The sequence below is a fragment of the Pristiophorus japonicus genome, unplaced genomic scaffold (genome assembly GCF_044704955.1).
Source record: "Pristiophorus japonicus isolate sPriJap1 unplaced genomic scaffold, sPriJap1.hap1 HAP1_SCAFFOLD_288, whole genome shotgun sequence".
In the NCBI taxonomy this organism is placed as follows: domain Eukaryota; kingdom Metazoa; phylum Chordata; class Chondrichthyes; family Pristiophoridae; genus Pristiophorus; species Pristiophorus japonicus.
In genome coordinates, this window is record NW_027252646.1 from 367,355 (window position 1) to 385,178 (window position 17,824).

The 17,824-nt window shown below is 50.9% G+C and overlaps 4 non-coding genes across 4 annotated transcripts; 2 read left to right on the top strand and 2 right to left on the bottom strand.

Annotated features, from left to right (window-relative positions):
- Positions 1-9,253: 9,253 nt before the first annotated feature.
- On the bottom strand, positions 9,254-9,326 carry trnat-agu (transfer RNA threonine (anticodon AGU)). Its single transcript has one exon. It is a non-coding gene; the product is annotated as a tRNA-Thr (tRNA).
- A 548-nt stretch (positions 9,327-9,874) lies between these two features.
- On the bottom strand, positions 9,875-9,947 carry trnat-agu (transfer RNA threonine (anticodon AGU)). Its single transcript has one exon. It is a non-coding gene; the product is annotated as a tRNA-Thr (tRNA).
- Positions 9,948-10,599: 652 nt separating this feature from the next.
- Positions 10,600-10,674, top strand: trnat-agu (transfer RNA threonine (anticodon AGU)). The gene has a single exon. It is a non-coding gene; the product is annotated as a tRNA-Thr (tRNA).
- A 5,882-nt stretch (positions 10,675-16,556) lies between these two features.
- On the top strand, positions 16,557-16,629 carry trnat-agu (transfer RNA threonine (anticodon AGU)). Its single transcript has one exon. It is a non-coding gene; the product is annotated as a tRNA-Thr (tRNA).
- Positions 16,630-17,824: the final 1,195 nt, after the last annotated feature.

Consider the following 17,824-nt stretch of genomic DNA (forward strand, 5'->3'; position numbering starts at 1 on the left):
AAACGGTCTGTGACTCACCACGTGGCAGAGTCAGGAGAGGACCATCGATCCAGCGAGGGTCACGCTGAACGAGCAGGAGAGGCAACTCAACCTGAGGCTGAAGGGGAAGTACATGGGGTACACACCTTCACCACCAAAAGCCCTCCGATAATGTGAAAAGTTGGACCTAACGGCACTCCAGTCTCCATGGAACTAGACACGGGGGCGAGTCAATCAATAATGAGCCAGAAGGCATTCGAGAGGCTGTGGGGGGGGGCGACAGAGCACAATGACCCAAGCTGATCCCGATTCAGGCAAAGCTGGGCACCTACACCAAGGAACTGAGACCAGTTATTGGTAGTGCGGGCATAAGGGTATCCCATGAGGGAGCGGTGCGCGATTTACCTCTGTGGATTGTTTCAGGTGATGGGCCAATGCTGCTTGGTAGAAGGTGGATGGGGAAGATTCGATGGAACTGGGAAGACCTCTGCGTACCTTCTCCGGCGAACAACCTCTCCCCTTGCTCAAAGGCTGAGCAAGCCCCCCACCTTCAGCTGAACCAGGCGCCGAAGTGCAGATCCATTTGCAGACCCCCGAGGCACAGGCCGCTCGTCGCGACCACCAGGAGGCGAAGACCAACCGAGCAGCGGTTACAGACGGGAGGTACCCAGCACCCGAAGCCGACGACCTCTTGGCGGCGACGGAAGAGGCTCCAGGTCGACCAAGCGGAGCGGGGCTCCGGCCGAAACCATCCGAATGTGTCTTCCCGACGCCAGAGGCGGGAATCCCTGGGGAGGAAGATGGCGGCAGTCGAGAGAAGCGTCCAGACCACGGGTCGAGAGAAACGTCCAGACCACGGGATGTGGCCGCAACGGAACAGAGGCATGTGTTGGCCAGCGAGGAAGGCCACTGGGTTTGGGGCAAAGGTAAAGTGGGGGGGCCGCTGAGAAGGCCGGGAACCCACTATGTTCCAATAAGTTGTTTGCACTGTGGAACCCATGTGAGCGTTCTTTCGCGGCCAATGGTGTACTATCATATGGGGTCGGGGGTACGTTAAAACAAGCCAAAGTAGTGGGCAAACAACAACCGGTCGTATATGTATCTGACAAAGTACTTGTAGCAAGTGATGTGTTATCACATTACCGCCTGCTCACGGCGAACCGCCAGACGGGAGTGTTGCAGCTTATCCGTCGCAAAGATGTAATGCTCATCCCATCAGATTGCCCCCCCCCGTGGGACAAACCCTGCAACGTGTTACAAAGAAAGGCAGGGAGGCTACACACAGTCGGTGGTGCGGGAACCTCCGTACTACGTCCCAGGATCCACGGGGGACCACACGGCCTCCCGCTACCACTGAAAGTCTCAGGGCCGTATCGGCCCATCCTGGGCTCTCCAGGCCTTAGGGTCAGCGACAATAGTCCGCAGCGGGCAGCCCAGATCACCAAGCCGAGCACCACACGTGTCGCGGTAGACTCCCTACAGACCCCGGCTGTCCCGGGTTGCTACGCAGTCACCGGACAGAGTCGCTCAGGACCGAGCCTTCCGTCTGCTATCAGCAGAGAATGCACCACGATCGTACGGCCCCCCTCCACACCACATCAGAATAAGTGACGTGGACAATATTCAGGGCCCCCAGATGGGGCCGAGAGCACTGTGTGAGACAAAGAGGGGAATGGAGTGTGTGTGTGTGTGTGATGAAAATGGAGTGTTTGGTTGTGAAACCATGTACTGAGCAAACGCAGAAAGCGTTTGGACCAGACCAGACTGCAAACTATCGATAAGCAGGCCACCATTGTGAAAGGACCTGGCCACGTCTGTCCCATCACACCAGGCACTCGGCCGGGCAGCAACGTTCCGACCAACTCACCCAGGCCAGGAATTCAAATCAGGTGATCGACCCGGGGACACAGGGCGTCATATCGCCTCAACTTGCAAATAACTGGTACATAAGCCTTTGGAGGTGGCGGGGGGGGGAGTGATGTTATGTATGCACCTAAACCTCACCAATATGTAAGACTTGCCACTAGGGGGCACACCTGTGGGAGGCCTAAGGGTCACTTGTGCACCCTGGGACAAGCAGGTACATAAGGTGATCCACCATGCTGCTTCCCCACTCTGGGGTCTCAATAAAGAGACCAAGGTCACAATAGTTTCATAGAAACATAGAAAATAGGTGCAGGAGCAGGCCATTCGGCCCTTCGAGCCTGCACCGCCATTCAATGAGTTCATGGCTGAACATGCAACTTCAGTACCCCATTCCTGCTTTCTCACCATACCCCTTGATTCCCCGAGTAGTAAGGACTACATCTAACTCCTTTTTGAATATATTTAGTGAATTGGCCTCAACAACTTTCTGTGGTAGAGAATTCCACAGGTTCACCACTCTCTGGGTGAAGAAATTCCTCCTCATCTCGGTCCTAAATGGCTTCCCCCTTATCCTTAGACTGTGTCCCCTGGTTCTGGACTTCCCCAACATCGGGAACATTCTTCCTGCATCTAACCTGTCTAAACCCGTCAGAATTTTAAACGTTTCTATGAGGTCCCCTCTCATTCTTCTGAACTCCAGTGAATACAAGAGCAGTTTCAGGATCAGTCTCAAAGATGTTTAATATTTATAACTAAACCCCTTATTAATTGACGGTGAATTTAAATACTGATCTAATTTTGAGTAGGCCCCAGTGAGTCAGCTTACGATACGGTCCCGTGGATTTATTCTGAACATAACAGTGATGGGGGTGGCAGAGAGAGATTTGGAAGGGGAAGAGAGAGTGCAAGGGAGACAAGAGCCTGTTGTTCCAGGGTCGGTCACAGAGCTGGTAATATTTATAATTAAAGCCCTTGTAAATTGACGGTGAATTTAAACCTTGAGTAAACCCCAGTGAGATGTGAACTCACAACCCCTGGTTTACAAGACCAGTGCTCTAACCCCTGACCTATGGAGCCAGCTGCTCTGGGAATGACAGGGGGAAGGAGCAGGAAAGAGAGGGGAAGGGAAAAGAGAGAATGGAAGGAGTGAGAGAGAGGGGAAGGGGATAGAGAGAGGGAAGGGGAGAGAGAGAGAGGGGAAGGGGAAAGTGAGAGGGAAGGGGAGAGAGAGGGAATGAGTGAGAGAGAGGTGGAAGGAGTGAGAAAGAGGGGGAAGGTGTGAGAGAGAGGGGAAGGGGAGAGAGAGGATGAGGAGAGAAGGAGGAGGTAGGGAGAGAGAAAGGAAGGGGAGAGAGAGGGAGAAGGGGAGAATCTGAAAAGAAAGGGAAGAGAGAGAGGAGGGAGGGGAGGAAAGAGAGGGGAGGGAGAGTGAAATGGCAGAGGTGAAGGGGGCAGAGGGGGAGAGGGAGGAGAGAGAGGGGGAAGGAGTGAGAGAGGGGGAAGGAGTGAGAGGAGGGAAGGGAAGAAGGTGGGGCGAGGGAGGGTGAAGGGGGAAGAGGGGAATGAGTGAGAGACGGGGAAAGTGAGATAGCAGGAAAGTGAGAGAGGGGTAACAAGATTAAGAACAGGCCGTGAAGGGGAAGGGAGAGAGAGACTGCAAGGGGAGAGAGAAATAAGGGGAAGGGGAGAGAGGGTGGAAGAGAGAGGGGAAGCGGGTGAGAGAGATGGGAAGGAGTGGGAAAGAGAGCGAGGGGAAGAGAGAGGGGAAGGAGTGAGAAGGAGTGGGGAAGGGGAGAGAGCAGAAGTGTAGTGAGAGAGAGGGGGGAAGGAAAAAGAGAGGGAGGGGAAGGGGAGAGAGAGGGCAACATAAGAAATAGGAGCAGGAGTAGGCCATACGGCCCCTCGAGTCTGCTCCGCCATTTAATACGATCATGGCTGAAACGATCATGGACTCAGCTCCACTTCCCTGCCCGCCCCCTTATCCCCTTATCGGTTAAGGAACTGTCTATCTCTGTCTTAAATATATTCAATGTCCCGGCTTCCACAGCTCTCTGAGGCAGCGAATTCCACAGATTTACAACCCTCTGAGAGAAGAAATTTCTCCTCATCTCAGTTTTAAATGGGAGGCCCCTTATACTAAGACCATGTCCCCTAGTTCTAGTCTCCCCCATCAGTGGAAACATCCTCTCTGCATCCACCTTGTCAAGCCCCCTCATAATCTGAAACATTTCGATAAGATCACCTCTCATTCTTCTGAATTCCAACGAATATCGGGCCTTTCACGTAGTAAAACATCCCAAGGCAACTCAGTCACACTCTGCCTCAATCTCTCTTTCTCTCAGTCTCTGTCTCTCTCTCGTTCTCACTCTCTCCGTCTCTCTCACACACTCTCACTTTCTCTCTGTGGGTCTCTCGGGGGGGAAGGGCAGAGAGGGGAAGGGGAGAGAGAGGGAAGATAGAGGAGGAAGGAGAGAGAGGGGAAGGAGTGAGAGAATGTCATTAGAGAGGGAAGTGGAGAGAGCGGAAAGAGGGGGAGTGAGAGGGGGAGAGGAGAGAGAGGGAAGATAGAGGAGGAAGGAGAGAGAGGGGAAGGAGTGAGAGAATGTCATTAGAGAGGGAAGTGGAGAGAGCGGAAAGAGGGGGAGGGGAGAGCCAGAGCGGGGAAAGAGTTGGAAACAGAGGGGAAGGGGAAAGAGAGAGTGGAAGGAGTGAGAGAGGGGAAGGGGAAACAGAGAGAGGACGGAGAGAGAGAGAGAGGGTGAAGGGGAGAGAGGGGGGTGAGAGTGCGTAGGGCGAGGGGAGAGAGAGGATGTGGCGATGGAGGGGGAAGGGGGAAGAGAGGGGAAAAAGATGTAGAACGGGTCATGATGGGGAAGACAGAGAGAGATTTGGAGGGGGAGAGGGGAGCCTATTATTCCAGGGTCAGTCTCGGAGCTGTTTAATATTTAAAATTAGAACACTTGTTAATTGACAATAAATTTAAATACTGAACTAATTTTGAGTAGGCCCCAATGAGATTCAAACCCACGACCACCTGGTTTCCTAGATCAGTGCTCTAACCCCTGAGCTCTGGAGCCACCTGCTCTAGGAAAGACAGGGGAAGGAGCAGGAAAGAGAGGGGAAGGGAAAAGAGAGAGGGGGAAGGAGTGAGAGAGAGGGGGAAGGGGAGAGAGAGAGGGAGGGGAGAGAGAGAGGGAGGGAGGGAAGGGGAGAGAGAGGGAGCAGAAGGGGAGAGAGAGAGTGTGGAAGGGAGGGAGAGAGGGGAGAGGGGAAAGAGGGGGAGGGGAAGAGAGGGGAGGAGTGAGAGAGGGATGGGGACAGAGAGGGAATGGAGACAGAGAGGAAGAGAGTGGGAAGGGGAGAGAGAAGGGGGGAAGGGAACGGTGTGGCAGGGGAAAGAGGGGGAAAGGGAAAAAGAGGGGGAAGGAGTGAGAGTTGAAGGGTAGAGAGAGGGGGAAGCGGAGAGAGAGAGAGTGAAAGGAGTGAGAGAGAGGTAGAAGGAATGAGAGGGAGGGGGAAGGGGAGACATGGAGGAAGAGAGAGAAGGGAAGGGGAGAGAGAGAAGGGGAGAGGAGAGATGGGAACGGGAAAGAGAGGGAGAAGGGGAGAATGTGAAAAGAAAGGGAAGAGAGAGAGATGGAGGAGGTCGGGGAGGAGAGAGAGGGGAGGGGAGAGGGAAAGAGAGAGTGAAAAGGCAGAGGGGGAAGGGGAGAGAGGGTGGTCGGGGAATGAGTGGGAGGGGAGAGAGAGGGAAGGAGTAGGGGGTGAATGAAAGTGAGAGAGAAGGGGAGAGAGGGGAAGTGGAGAGCGAGAGAGAGGCAGGAAGGTGAATGTGGGAGGGGAATGGGAGAGCGAGAGAGGAGGAGTGGGAAAGAGAAGGGAAGGGGTAAGAGAGCGGGGAATGGGGAGAGAGATACAGGGGCGAGGGGATAGAGAGGGGGGACGGAGAGAGAGAGAGTGAAAGGATGGGGGGAGAGAGGGGAAGGGGAGAGACAGGGGGAAGGAGAGAGGGTGAGCGGGGGAGAGTGGAGTGTGTGAAAGACGGGGAACGTTATACAGCAGGAAAAAGATGTAGAATGGGAAGGGAGAGAGAGATTACTGGAGACAAGAGGAGACGATTGCTCCAGGGTCGGTCTCGGAGCTGTTTAATATTTATGTTTAAAACACTTATTAATTGACATTGAATTTAAATATTGAACTGATTTTGAGTCGGCCCCAGTGAGATTTGAATTCAGAACCCCTGGTTTTCAAGATCAGTGCTCTAACCCCTGAGCTATGGAGCCAACTGCTTTGGGAAAAACAGGGGAAGGAGCAGAAAAGAGAGGGGAAGGGAAAAGAGAGAGTGGAAGGAGTGAGATAGAGGGGGAAGGGGAGAGAGTGGAAGGAGTGAGAGAGAGGTGGAGGGGAGAAAGAGGGGAGTCAGGTGAAAGAGAAAGGAAGGGGAGAGAGAGGGAGAAGGGGAGAATCTGAAAAGAAAGGGAAAAGAAAGGGAAAAGAGAGAGGAGAGTGAAAGGGGAGAGAGTGGGGAGAGACTGGGTCGGGGAAAGAGCAGGCAGGGAAAGAGAGAGAGGGAGCGGAGAGAGAGAGGGAAGATAGAGGAGGAAGGAGAGAGAGGAAGGAGTGGGGAGAGAATGAAAGGAGAGAGGGGGAAGAGAGAGAGGGGGAAGGAGAGAGGGTGAGGTGAGGGAGGGGGAAGGGGGGAGAAGGGAATGAATGACAGATGGGGAAAGCGAGATAGCGGGAAAGGCAGAGGGGGTAAAAAAATGTAGAACGGGTCATGATGGAGAAGGGAGAGAGAGATTTGGAAGGGGATTGAGAGTGTCAGAGAGACGAGAAGAGGAGAGGGGGAAGGGTGTGAGGGGAGTCTGTTGTTTAGAATTCAGCAGAGGAGGACTAAGGGTTTAATTAGGACGGGGTAAGTAAAGTATCAGAGTAAGCTTGCAGGGAACATAAAAACTGACTGCAAAAGCTTCTATAGATATGTGAAGAGAAAACGATTAGTGAAGACAAATGTAGGTCCCTTGCAGTCAGAATCAGGTGAATTTGTAATGGGGAACAAAGAAATGGCAGTTCAACTGAACAAATACTTTGGTTCTGTCTTACATAGGAATATAGAAACATAGAAAATAGGTGCAGGAGTAGGCCATTCGGCCCTTCGAGCCTGCACCACCATTCAATAAGATCATGACTGATCATTCCCTCAGTACCCCATTCCTGCTTTCTCTCCATACCCCTTGATCCCTTTAGCCGTAAGGGCCATATCTAACTCCCTCTTGAATATATCCAATGAACTGGAATCAACAACTCTCTGCGGCAGGGAATTCCACAGGTTAACAACTCTCTGAGTGAAGAAGTTTCTCCTCATCTCAGTCCTAAATGGCTTACGCCTTATCCTTCGACTATGTCCCCTGGTTCTGGACTTCCCGAACATCGGGAACATTCTTCCTGCATCTAACCTGTCCAGTGCCGTTAGAATTTTATATGTTTCTATGAGATCCCCTCTCATCCTTCTAAATTCCAGTGAATATAAGCCCAGTCGATCCAGTCTCTCCTCATATGTCAGTTCTGCCATCCCGCGAATCAGTCTGGTGAACCTTCGCTGCACTCCCTCAATAGCAAGAATGTCCTTCCTCAGATTAGGAGACCAAAACTGAACACAATATTCCAGGTGAGGCCTCACCAAGGCCCTGTACAACTGCAGTAAGACCTCCCTGCTCCTATACTCAAATCCCCTCGCTATGAAGGCCAACATGCCATTTGCCTTCTTCACTGCCTGCTGTACCTGCATGCCAACTTTCAATGACTGATGTACCATGACACCCAGGTCTCGTTGCACCTCCCCTTTTCCTAATCTGTCGCCATTCAGATAATATTCTGCCTTTGTGTTTTTGCCCCCAAAGTGGATAAACTCACATTTATCCACATTATACTGCATCTGCCATGCATTTGCCCACTCACCTAACCTGTCCAAGTCACCCTGCACACTTTTAGTGTCCTCCTCACAGCTCACACCGCCACCCAGTTTAGTGTCATCTGCAAACTTGGAGATATTACACTCAATTCCTCCATCCAAATCATTAATGTATATTGTAAATAGCTGGGGTCCCAGCACTGAGCCCTGCGGCACCCCACTAGTCACTGCCTGCCATTCTGAAAATGACCCGTTTATCCCGAACTCTCTGCTTCCTGTCTGCCAACCAGTTCTCTATCCACGTCAGTACATTACTCCCAATACCATCTGCTTTAATTTTGCACACCAATCTCTTGTGTGGGACCTTGTCAAAAGCCTTTTGAAAGTCCAAATACACCACATCCACTGGTTCTCCCTTGTCCACTCTACTAGTTACATCCTCAAAAAATTCTTGAAGATTTGTCTAGCATGATTTCCCTTTCATAAATCCATGCTGACTTGGACCGATCCTGTCACTGCTTTCCAAATGTGCTGCTATTTCATGTTTAATAATTGATTCCATCATTTTCCCCACTACTGATGTCAGGCTAACCGGTCTATAATTACCTGTTTTCTCTCTCCCTACTTTTTTAAACAGCGGCATAACATTAGTTACCCTCCAGTCCATAGGAACTGATCCAGAGTCGATAGACTGTTGGAAAATGATCACCAATGCATCCACTATTTTGAGGGCCACTTCCTTAAGTACTCTGGGATGCAGGCTATCAGGCCCCGAGGATTTATCAGCCTTCAATCCCATCAATTTGCCGAACACAAGTTCCCACCTAATAAGGATATCCTTCAGTTCCCCCTTCTCACTAGACCCTCGGTCCCCTTGTACTTCCGGAAACTTATTTGTGTCTTCCTTCGTGAAGACAGAACCAAAGTATTTGTTTAACTGGTCCGCCATTTCTTTGTTGCCCATTATAAATTCACCTGAATCTGACTGCAAGGTATCGATGTTTGTCGTCACTAATCTTTTTAGATGCTTTTGCAGTCAGTTCTTTTGTTGCCTGCAAGCTTCCTCTCATACTCTATTTTCCCCCTCCTGGTTAAACCCTTTGTCCTCCTCTGCTGTATTACAAAATTCTCCCAGTCCTCAGGTTTGCTGCTTTTTCTGGCCAATTTATATGCCTCTTCCTTGGATTTAACACTATCCTTCCCTTGTTAGCCAAGGTTGGAGCCACGTTCCCCGTTTTATTTTTACTCCAGACAGGGATGTACAATTGTTGGAGTTCATCCATGTGATCTTTAAATGTTTACCATTGTCAATCCAACATCAACCCTTTAAGGATCACTGACCACTTTATTCACATCTCACACCATCAAAGTGCCCTTTCTTGAAATTCAAAGCCCTCATCTCTGAATTAACTCTGTCACTCTCCATCTTAATAAAGTATTTGACCCATATTTACAATTAAAGCCCTTGCGAACTTAAATACTGAACTAATTTTGAGTAGGTCCCAGTGAGATTTGAACCCACGACCCCTGGTTTACTAGACCAGTGCTCTACCCCCTGAGCTATGGAGCCACCTGCTGTGTGAAAAGACAAGGGGAAGGAGCAGGAAAGGGAGGGGAAGGGAAAAGAGAGAATGGAAGGAGTGAGGGAGAGGGGGAAGGGGAGAGTAAGAGATGGAAGGGGAGAGGGGGGAAGGGGAGAGAGATGGGAAGGCAAGAAAGGGAGGAGGCAAGGGAGAGAGAAAGGAAGGGGAGAGAGAGGGAGAACGGGGATTCTGAAAAGAAAGGGAAAAGAGAGCGAGAGAGGAAGGAGGGGAGGGAGGGAAGTGGAGAGTGAAAAGGCGAGGGGAAGGGGAGAGAGGGTGGAGAGACTGGGTCTGCGAAAGAGACAGAATGAGAGAGTGGATAGCTGAGAGAGAGGGTGAGGCAATGGAGGGGGGAGAGGGGAATGAGTGAGAGCTGGGAAAGCGAGATCGTGGGAAAAAGATGTAGAACAGGTCGTGATGGGGAAGAGAGAGACAGGAGTCTGTTGTTCCAGGGTTGGTCTCAGAACTGTTTAATATTTATAATTAAACCCCTTGTTAATTGACAGTGAATTTAAATACTGAGCTAATTTTGAGTAGGCCCCAGTGAGATTTGAACCCACGACCCCTGATTTACTAGACCAATGCTCTAACCCCTGAGCTATGGAACCACCTGCCCTGGGCTGTGGGTCATTCCCCAGTTAGTGCTGTGTGTTTGAAGAATGAGGAGGGGTCAGTGAAACGCTCAGATTGTGTCTCATCCCCCAGACTCCTGCCTCCGTCTCTTCAATATTCACCTCTCAACATCGATATATCGGGTCTTTCACGTAGTAAAACATCTCAAGGCAACTCAGTCACACTCTGGCTCAATCTCTCTGTCTCTCTCTCTCTCTCTCTCTCCTTTCCCTTCTGATTTTCCCCTTCCCACTCTCTAACCCCTTCCGGCTCGAGAGACAGTGAGCGACAGAGAAAAAGTGATAGAGAGACAGAGAGAGAGAATGAGTGAGATTGTGAGAGAGACAGAGAGAGAGTGAGAGATAGAGAGACAGAGAGACAGAGAGAGAGAGACTGAGAATGATACACAGAGAGAGACTGAGAGACAGAGAGACAGAGAGACAGAGAGATTGGGACAGAGTGTGACTGAGTTGCCTTGGGATGTTTTACTACGTGAAAGACCCGATATATCGATGTTGAGAGGTGAATATTGAAGAGACGGAGGCAGGAGTCTGGGGGATGAGACACAATCTGAGCGTTTCACTGACCCCTCCTCATTCTTCAAACACACAGCACTAACTGGGGAATGACCCACAGCCCAGGGCAGGTGGTTCCATAGCTCAGGGGTTAGAGCACTGGTCTAGTAAAAACCAGGGGTTGTGGGTTCAAATCTCACTGGGGCCTACTCAAAATTAGCTCAGTATTTAAATACAGTGTCAATTAACAAGGGATGTAATTATAAATATTAAACAGTTCCCAGACTGACTCTGGAACAACAAACACTGTCTTGTCCACATTAAAAGATTACCGCATTTAGATTGTACTTGAAGTGCTGTAACCTGCAGATATACAGATAGAAAGTGGGATTGGGCTTGGTCGGTGGGTGTGGGTACAGTGGGCCAAAATGGGTTTCTGCCTTATTCCCTTCTCACTCAATCTCTCGACCTGACTCTCTGTCTGTCTCTAACATCATCATCATCGGCAGTCCCTGGGAATGGAGGAGAACTTGCTGCCACTTGAAAACTGAGTCCCCATTTATCCATCCTGTTTGTTGCATCCTCAAAGAATTCCAATAAATTAGTCAAACATGACTTCCCCTTCATCAATCCATGCTGACTCTGCCTGACCGAATCATGCTTTTCCCAATGGCCTGCTCCTAAAGGAGTGAGAGAGAGGGAGAATCTGTCGGAAAGGGAATGCTTCCATTACCATAACTAAATCTGCGGGCTGTGTCATCTCCACCCCGGTGGTGGGCAATGTTAGCCTACTGAGAGCATCGGCACAGTTTTCTGTGCCTGGCCTGTGGCGGATGGTGTCGTTGTATGTGGACAACGTGAGCGCACATCTCTGGATGCGGGCCGATGCAGTCGTATTTATCCCCTAATTTTCAGAAAGGAGAGATATAAGCGACTTATGGTCGATTTCCAATTCGAATTTGAGCCCGAACAGATATTGATGCATTTTCTTTACCCCGTAAACACACACTAACGCTTCTCTCTCGATCATACTGTAGGTCCTCTCGGCCTTAGACAGACTTCTGGTTGCATAAGCAGCCGGTTGCAATTTCCCAGATTCATTAGCTTGTTACAATACACACCCGACCCCGTACGACGACGCATCACATGCTCGTACCAAACGTTTACATGGATCGTACAACACAAGCAATTTGTTTGAACATGACAGCTTCCTAGCTTTCTCAAAGGCATTTTCTTAGCTTTTACCCCAGACCCATTCATCTCCCTTACGCAGTGGAGGGTGCAGGGGTTCTAACAATGTGACAAGACCCGGTAAGAAGTTACCAACATAGTTCAGGAGTCCTAGAAACGACCGCAGCTCCGTCACGTTCCGTGGTCTCGGTGCCTTCTCGATTGCCCCCGTCTTCGAATCGGTGGGCCTGATGCCGTCCGCCGCGATTCTTCTCCCCGGGAACTCCACTTCAGGCGCTAGGAAAACGCACTGCGAGCATTTCAGCCTGAGCCCCACACGATTAAGCTGACTAAGGAGCTCCTCCACGTTCTGCAAATGCTCGACGGTGTCCCGATCTGTAACCAAGATGTATCCTGGAAGACCACGGTGCACGGGACCCACTTCAGCAAGCTTTCCGTGTTCCTCTGGAATATCGCCGTGGCTGATCGAATCCCAAACGGGCATCTGTCGTAAACGAAAAGACCTTTGTGCGTGTTGAGGCAGGTGAGGCCTTTCGAAGATTCCACCAGCTCCTGCGTCATGTAGGCCGAGGTCAAGTCCGGCTTCGTGAATGTTTTCACCCCCGGCCAGCGTGACAAATAGGTCATCAGCCTTTGGTAGCGGGTATTGATCCTGCAGGGAGAAACGTTTGATCGTTACTTTGTAATCACCACAGATTCTGACGGTGCCGTCTCCCTTGAGGATTGGAACGATCAGACTGGCCCACTCATTGAATTCGATCGGCGAAATGATGTCCTCTCGTTGCAGCCTGTCCAGCTCAATGTCCACCCTCTCTCTCACCATGTAAGGTACCGCTCTCACCTTGTGATGGATGGGTCGCGCCCCCGGAATTAAATGGATCTGCACTTTTGCTCCTTGGAACTTCCCGACGCCTGGTTCGAACAGCGAGGGGAACTTGCTTAGGACCTGGGCACATGAGGTGTCGTCGATGGGCGTATCTTTCCCAGCCAGCTCCTGCCGAACAGCGTGGGGCCATCGCCCGGTACCACCCACAGTGGTAAATCATGCACCGCTCCATCGTAGGAGATCTTTCCGGTAGCACTGCCGATTACGGGAATCAGTTCCTTTGTGTACGTTCTAAGTTTGGTTCGAATGGGAGTCAGGACTGGCCTTGAAGCCTTGTTGCACCACAACTTATCGAAAGTCTTTTTGCTCATTATGGACTGGCTCGCGCCCGTGTCCAGCTCCATGGACACCGGGAGCCCATTTAATTCAACCTTCAGCATTATCGGGGGACACTTTGTGGTAAATGTGTGCACCCCATATACCTCTGCCTCCTCAGTCTGAGGCTCTGGTTCATCGTGTTCCGCCGTGGATCTGTTCTGCTCTGCAACAAGGTGGTTTGCAGGATTAGCAGGGTTTGCAGCTCACCTGCACATACGTTGGAGGTGTCCCATTGTTCCACAGCCCTTGCAAACGTACCCTTTGAAGCGGCATGAATGGAATCGATGATCACCCCCGCAGCGCCAACAAGGTGTTAATGGCCTTGTATTCACCACCCTTGATGGCGGACTCTGAGACATCTGCGGATGTGCAGCTACAGGCGTGTAAGTCCTGCCATGTACATTTCGATTCGAAAACTATGTTACTTTGTTCACAGTACTTGTAGCAGCACTTGTGTGCTGAGAGATTTGCTTAGTATTGTCACTGGTGGCAATAAACACCTAGGCTATCGCTATGGCTTTACTCAAGGTTGGGGTCTCTACAGTCAAAAGTTTGCGAATTATTACTTCATGGCCAATGCCAAGTACAAAGAAGTCCCTGAGCATATGGTCCAAGTGTCCTTCAAATTCGCAATGTCCTGCAAAGGCGCCTTAGCTCAGTGACATAGCTCGCCACTTCCTGGCCTTCAGACCTCTTGTACGTGTAGAGCCGATACCTCGCCATCAGAACGCTTTCCTTTGTATTTAGATGCTCCCGGACCAGTGTGCACAATGCATCGTACGACTTGTCTGTGGGTTTCGTTGGAGCGAGCAGGATTTTCATGAGGCCACATGTTGATGGCCCACAAACGGTGAGGAGGATCGCCCTTGGTTTGGCAGTGTTCGTTTCTTCTTCCAGCTCGTTGGCCACAAAATATTCCTCAAGTCGTTCCACGAAGGTTTCCCAAACTACTCCCTTCGAAAATTTCTCCAGGATGCTCACAGTTCTCCGCATTGTTGCATTGGGGTTCGTCATCTGTACCTCGTCGCCTGTTGTTATGTCTTGAAAAAAGTGTCAGACTAGATGCTGCAAGCTCAAAGTAAGTGTGACCGTAGTCCTTTAGTGCAGATCTCAGAGTGCCTCTCCAGCCTGTGTGGCCTCCTTATATACAGGTGCTCCCAACGGATTGTGGGCTCCCTTTGGACTCCGGGGGATAAGCCCTCTGGTGGTTAGACATGGTAATTACAGGTTTACATACATAACAGAAGGAGTGAGAGAGAGGAGGAAGGGGAGAGAGTTGGGAAGGAGTGAGAGAGAGGGGGAAGGGGAAAGAGTGGGGAAGGAGTGAGAGAGGGAGGAAGAGAGAGGGAAAGGGGAGAGAGAGGGGAGGGAAAGAGAGGGAGGAGAAGGGGAGAGAGTGGGGAAGGGGAGAGAGAGGGAGGAAGAGAGAGGGAAAGGGGAAATAGAGGGAGGGAAAGGGGAGATAGAGGGAGGGGATGGGGAGAGAGAGAGAGTGGAAGGGGGAGCGAGTGGGGAAGGTGTGAGTGAGGGAAGGGGAGCGAGGGGAAAGGAGAGAGGGTGAGGTGAGGGAAGGGGAAGGAGGGAGAGGGGAATGATTGAGAGACGGGGAAAACGAGATAGTGGGAAAGGGAGAGAGGGGTGAAAAGATGTAGAACGGGTCGTGATGGGGAAGGGAGAGAGGGATTTGGAAGGGAAGAGAGTGTGTAAGAGAGACGAGAAGAGGAGAGAGGAAAGGGAGAGAGAAAAGTGAAGGAGTGAGAGAGAGGGGGGAAGGAGCGAGAGAGAGGGTAACGAGTGTGTAAGAGCGGGAAGGGGAGAGAGAGAGGGAGGAGAAAGGGGAGAAGGCAGAGGGTGAGAGAGGGGAATGAGTGAGAGATGGGGAAAACAAGATAAAAATGTAGAACAGGTTGTGTAGATGGGGAGGGCAGAGAAAGATTTGGAGCCTCTGCCTCCTCGGTCTGAGGCTCTGGTTCATCGTGTTCCGCCGTGGATCTGTCCTCCTCTGCAACATGATGGTTTGCAGGATTAGCAGGGTTTGCAGCTCGCCTGCACATACGTTGGAGGTATCCCATTGTTACACAGCCCTTGCAAACGTATCCTTTGAAGCGGCATGAATGGAATCGATGATCACCAAGACCACCACAACCTCTGTCGTCGAGCTACAGTACGCGGACGACACCTGAGTCTGCGCACATTCAGAGGCTGAACTCCAGGATATAGTCAATGTATTTACTGAGGCGTACGAGAGCTCGGGCCTTACACTAAACATCCGTGAGACAAAGGTCCTCCACCAACCTGTCCTCGCCGCACAGCACTGCGCCCCAGTCATCAAGATCCACGCGTGGCCCTGGACAACGTGGACCATTTCCCAAACCTCGGGAGCCTCCTATCAACAAGAGCAGACATTGACCACCAGATCCAACACCGCCTCCAGTGCGCCAGTGCAGCCTTCGGCCGCCTGAGGAAAAGAGTGTTTGAAGACCAGGCCCTCAAACCTACCACCCAGCTCATGGTCTACAGGGCTGTAGTAATAGCCGCCCTCCTGTATGGCTCAGAGACATGGACCATGTACAGCAGACAGCTCAAGTCGCTGGAGAAATACCACCAACGATGTCTCCGCAAGATCCTACAAATGCTGGTAAATATTTTCTGCACCCTCTCTAACAGGCTTGAGGGGCCGAATGGCAGAGACAGAGAGAGACAGAGAGAGAGAGAGACGTAAAGGGCAGAGAGAGAGACAGAGCGACTGGCAATGAGAGGGGGGAAAATAGAAAGTGAGAATGAAGGGAAAGGCAGAAGCGGAGAGATAGAGAGAAGAATAAAGGAGTGAGAAAGATTGGTGAAGGGGGCAAATAGGAGTCTGTTGTTTCTGGGTTGGTTACAGAGCTGTTTAATATTTATTATTAAGACTCTTGTTAATTGACAGTGAGTTTAAATACCGAGCTAATTTTGAGTAGCCCCACTGAGATTTAAACTCACAACCCCTGGTTTACCAAACCAGGGCTTTAACCCCTGAGCTTTGGAGCTACCTGTTTTGGCATGTGGGTCATTCCCCAGTTAGTGCTGTGTATCAATCTCTGTTTTGTTCTATCTATCTAGATATCTGTCTGTCTATCTATCTATCTATCTATCTATCTATCTATCTATCTGTCTGTCTGTCTGTCTGTCTATCTATCTATCTATCTATCTATCTATCTATCTGTCTATCTATCTGTCTATCTATCTATCTATCTGTCTATCTATCTGTCTATCTATCCATCTATCTATCCATCTATCTATCAGGGGTCAAACACATCGCTGAGGGATGCATTATGGGTAAAAACCCCAAGTGGTTCATTTTCCCCTTCATCACATCCTGGGAATAAAGCAGGAAGTGTGAAATATCGGGTTATATACGGGTGGCTCTGAGACTGGGTGATTCATCCCTGAACAATCATAACAACACAAGAAATAGGAGCAGGAGTGAGAGAGACAGAGAGACAGAGAGACAGAGAGATTGGGACAGAGTGTGACTGAGTTGCCTTGGGATGTTTTACGACGTGAAAGACCCGATATATCGATGTTGAGAAGTGAATATTGAAGAGACGGAGGCAGGAGTCTGGGGGATGAGACACAATCTGAGCGTTTCACTGACCCCTCCTCATTCTTCAAACACACAGCACTAACTGGGGAATGACCCACAGACCAGAGCAGATGGCTCCATAGCTCAGGGGTTAGAGCACTGGTCTAGTAAACCAGGGGTAGTGGGTTCAAATCTCACTGGGGCCTCCTCAAAATTGGATCATAATTTCAATTAACAGGAGCTTCAATTATAAATATTAAACAGCTCCCAGACTGACCCTGGAACCTTTTTGTCCACGTTAAAAGATGACCACATTGAAAAAGAACTTGAAGTGCTGTAACCCACAGACCTCGAGCTGGAAAGTAGGATGAGGCTGGGTTGCTCTTGGCCGGTCGGCGTGGATACGATGGGCCAAATGGGATTCTGCCTCTCCCTTACTCTTTTTCCTTCTCACTCAATCTCTCAACCTGACTTTCTCTTTCTCTCTCACTCTTTGTCTCTCACATCATCAGCATCGGTGTGATATATTCACAGGGCACAGCACACACAGCTTCCTAACATGGCGCGCAGCTCTCTCGGAAGTCTCCGGAAACCCGCCGAATTCTGTTTATTATTAACTCTGCACTTGCAGTACACAATACGTCCACATCCTCAATGTGGAGCTACAAATATTACAAGCTGACAGACATTGCAAGAGGCAGTCCCTCGGAATCGAGGAAGACTTGCTTTCCACTCTTAAAATGAGTTCCCCTTTATCCACCCTGTTGGTTACATCCTCAAAGAATTCCAGCAACTTAGTCAAACATGACTTCCCCTTCATAAATCCATGCTGACTCTGCCTGACCGAATTATGCTTTTCCCAATGGCCTGCTCCTGAAGGAGTGAGAGGAGAGAGGGGGGAGGGGAGAGCGGGGGAAGGGGAGAGAGGGAGAAGGGGGGAGAGGGGGAATGGGAGAGAGGGGGAAGGGGAGAGAGAGAGGGGGAAGGGGGAGAGGGGGAAGGGGGGAGAGAGAGGGGGAAGGGGGGAGAGAGAGGGGGAAGGGGGGAGAGGAGCAGATCCATTTGCAGACCCCCGAGGCACAGGCCGCTCCTCGCGACCACCAGGAGGCGAAGACCAACCGAGCAGCGGTTACAGACGGGGGTACCCAGCACCCGAAGCCGACGACCTCTTGGCGGCGACGGAAGAGGCTCCAGGTCGACCAAGCGGAGTGGGGCTCCGGCCGAAACCATCCGAATGTGTCTTCCCGACGCCAGAGGCGGGAATCCCTGGGGAGGAAGATGGCGGCAGTCGAGAGAAGCGTCCAGACCACGGGTCGAGAGAAACGTCCAGACCACGGGATGTGGCCGCTACGGAACAGAGGCATGTGTTGGCCAGCGAGGAAGGCCACTGGGTTTGGGGCA